The sequence below is a fragment of the Porites lutea genome, chromosome 5 (assembly GCF_958299795.1).
Source record: "Porites lutea chromosome 5, jaPorLute2.1, whole genome shotgun sequence".
Lineage (NCBI taxonomy): Eukaryota > Metazoa > Cnidaria > Anthozoa > Scleractinia > Poritidae > Porites > Porites lutea.
Window position 1 is genome coordinate 23,325,972 of NC_133205.1, and position 3,850 is coordinate 23,329,821.

Here is a 3,850-nt window from a genome sequence, read left to right on the forward strand (position 1 = left end):
ACGCCAAAACATCTGTTCTCAATTTTGCTGGTATCATAGCCTGTTCCAGGCTCCGAGATAGTCGGGCCCGCGGAATTGAGAAAGCGCAAACACGAAAAAGAACGGGAGGAAACTTTTTCCCGCCCCGCCCCCATTTTCGCGCGCCCTACGCTTTTCGTCTTCCCCACTCTTTCGCGAGAGCCTGGACAGGCTACTGGTACCAGGGCCTGAAGTTTTTATCTAATCACATCTATCGATAAAATAATGCCCACAATTTCTTGTTTACTAACTCCGTCAGCCCTTAGCATACTGTAGCTCTCATTCAAAACGAAGTTTTAGTTTCATTCAACGCAGCTGACAGTTTTCCAATATGTTTGCTAAAGATTTTTGATCGGCAGTTATTTGATCAAACTGACCTGACAGTTATTGCCCCGAACAAAACCAGTCAAGCCACCTTAAGAGTTTGCTATTTCCGAATTCCCCAACACCAGATTTTCCAACAGAAGCGACTGCATTCTTCGTGTCAAGCTTTCCTTATCTCCTCGTGTAATCTGATCCTTTTTAGTGGTGAGAATATTGCTTGCTGCACATAGAACACTTTTGCTGTTTTACAAACTTCTCTTCGTTAAAATTTAACATTATGGCACCTAAAATTAATAGAATATATCAAGTGCTCATGTCTCTTGACTGCGGTGGCCGGGTTTAACGAAAAAATTTAGGTAAAGAAACACAGGAAGTCGCGACGGCGGGAAGTGTGTAAAATTTTCTTTGTTATTCAACTTGAGCCCGTGCGCCAGGTACTGCCTTTTGATTGGTTCACAACTGACCACTTGGTCTCAGGGGAATCTACATTACATTGGGTTACACTTTTTTCAGCTCGATCGAGAATTTTTCTGCCTATTGCCCAGTCTTGCGCGGCTCTATTCTGCTGCCGCCTCGTCATCCGAGCGTCTTCGCTCGGATGGCTCGTTGACGTCATAATGAAGTCAAATGGAAATAATGAGTACATTATTCTGTGTAATTTTGGTAGCCGCATCTGTTATCCATGGTGGCAGTCCATATCATGAATGGTTTGAAATTATTTAGGGGGCTCCGAGGCCCTCCCCCGGTCGCAGGAAGCAAGAATTGTGAAAGGTCCAGTCTGAGTGAAGGTCTAGCATAGGATAGGCTCAATCACCAGCTGCCGTTCCGGGAAACTGAGCCCGCACTCATCCCCCATTAAAGACTGGATCCTGGAGGTCGTAGAAATCAAGCCTACGATTTTAGCAGTTGTTGACAGTGTGGTCATCAATGCGAATGTGTTCGAATGGGAAAAGCTGTATGGTTTAGCCCCGGGGGGTACTCCTGGGAATTCTCGGTGGGGGTGTGCCGCGCCCAGTTCTCCAAATCCTGACCCTGTTTCAGACCCCAAAATGTTATTTTCGACACCCGTTTTCAGACCTGGCCTCTAAAATCCATACTCGTTTTCAGTCCTGGAGGTGGTCACAAAACGCAACACCACTATCTACATAAAACAAAAATTACATCATCATTCCTGAGATTAAAACTACAACAAAAGATTTCTTAAAAGCCATTTCGAATTCGCATGTTACCCTTTCTTTCTTATCAAGAGAGGAATTTGTATACATTTGGAATTGAAACGACGAACACATTGATACACAACCGTAGTTCCTTCGTAAACCACACCCGATTCCAGACCAAAATGGGCAAAATCTATACCCGTTTTCAGACCAAAACGGCGCAAAAACCCTACCCTTTAATTTGGGGCAGCACATACCTAGAGTCGACTCCCGTTAACTCGAACCCTCGCTAACTCGAACCTCGCGCCAACTCGACCTAAAATCGATTTCCCCTTGATTTCCTCCATACATTTACCGTAATTTTACCCTCGGTAACTCGAACCCCTCGATAACTCGAACCTCCCGTTATTAAATTCGAAGTAATTTTTGTTCCCCTTCAGATCATTTCTATATAATTTTACCCTCGATAACTCGAACCGTGTTTTAAGCGCATGACAAGTCGAAAAAAAAATACTGAATATATCTCTTGCTGCCCTTGAAGTGATCATGAAGTGTGCATAATACTTGCATTCCTTCCCCATACCATTTCCTTATTTCCTTACTTCTGGTTATGTACTTCGAACTGCCGATATCTCGAACTTGTTTCGATTTCCCTTGAAAGTTCGAGTTATTGGGAGTCGACTGTATATGGGTTATATAAAAAGGGAGTACCTCCCGGGGGTTTAGCTAACTGTTCCTATTTTTTGTTAGCCTGTGCTACAATTGCTCTCAGATATTATAGTTGGAATGTATTAAACGAGCAAAGCGAAAATAAGACGCGCGCGACTTGGGAAAGGGGGGCCCCCGCGGGTTTTCTGCATTTCTTATTACTGAACGACTTTTCACTACTATCTCGGAGCCTGGAACAGGATAATTTGTTTTTTAAAAAATCTGTCATCTTGACCTTTCTGGTGCTTGATTATCTCGAGATTTCAAACCCACTTAAATAAGAGAAGGGAATTCCCCCAGGAAGGCCTACGAAATCTCGAAAGTTCCAACCTCCCAAATATTATAGGCAAACCAAAAAAAGGAAGTAAAATATAAAGAAAAATATTGTTTGGTTCAGCTAGCTCAGATATCATTTGTTTCGGTACATTCAGAGTTGTTTAGTAATGTCGGGACCCTGAAAGTTAGATGGGCATGCCTTTTCGTCACTCAGTTGTCTCTTGGTTCGTCTCACACCCTATTTTGGCCGCCGTTGTCTCACACTAATACTCTTTTTTAATATAAAACATAAACTCTTCGACAATAACAAAACAATATTGTGTTCTTTGCACCCATTTCTTATCGGGTTTGGAGAAAATAACGTAGATTATTGGGGAAAGCACACTGAAACGAAAACAAAAAATGGAATATAACCCCGAGGGCAAGAGCGAATTTTGAGCTGCAATTTTCATTGTCCATCAGTCCCAAAATCTCAAACGTATTAAATTTTTCATGAACAGGTAAGCCCTATGTTAATTATAAAATTAAAAGTAACCTTAAAAGCGATAGGTTTTACCCACTCGTAGCCAGAGTCTCGTCTCTGCCTTGTTTGCCGGCCCTTTTGGGCTTATTGAGCTAGAATATAAGTTTGCAAATTTAAGTCCTGGTTACCAGTGTTAAAGGTTTGATTAAGTCTCTGCCATCTAGTTTCCTCAAGCGTGTTTCGGCACGAAGTAGAGCCTAATTTACAGAAAACCAGAAAAGGGTCATAAATTTCAGCGTTAAATGGTTGCCCCCTCAAAGAATCTGTGCTCAATAGCCTACTTCATTTACTTCATTTTACCTAAAGAGTAGTTTCAAATAAGGTCATGGGACGCGCTTTTATTCTTGTAATAATTATAACGTCTTAATGTGCAAATAACATTTTTTCTTCTTTCAGTACAATGGTCATAGTGGAAAGATTATGCATGCTTTTTAAACCGTACTTTGGCTCTTTCCTTTATTATGACGTCATCAGGCAAATCGCCCCTCCAGATATAAGCCCTCCGCGGGCTTGTACTGGGAAAATTGCCCTCAAATACAAAGTAAAACAAAGCCAAAATCGTAAATTTACTTCCAACTGTAAGCCTAGCCCAATCAATTTTGAAACGCAAATTTCCCACCGTAGATAAGCCCCTCCAAAAATAAGCCCCTCAAAAGGGCCTTTGAAAAATGTAAGCCCCGGGGCTTATTTTCGGAATTTTACGGTATTTCTGCTTCATATTTTCAGTGGTCCTTACAACTAAAAGAACATGGTTTACACAAGGAAAAATATATTTCTTCGCAGAGGTTCTAACATAAAAGTTTGACGACATTCTTGGAAACAATTTTTACGAAACCAGGAGCTC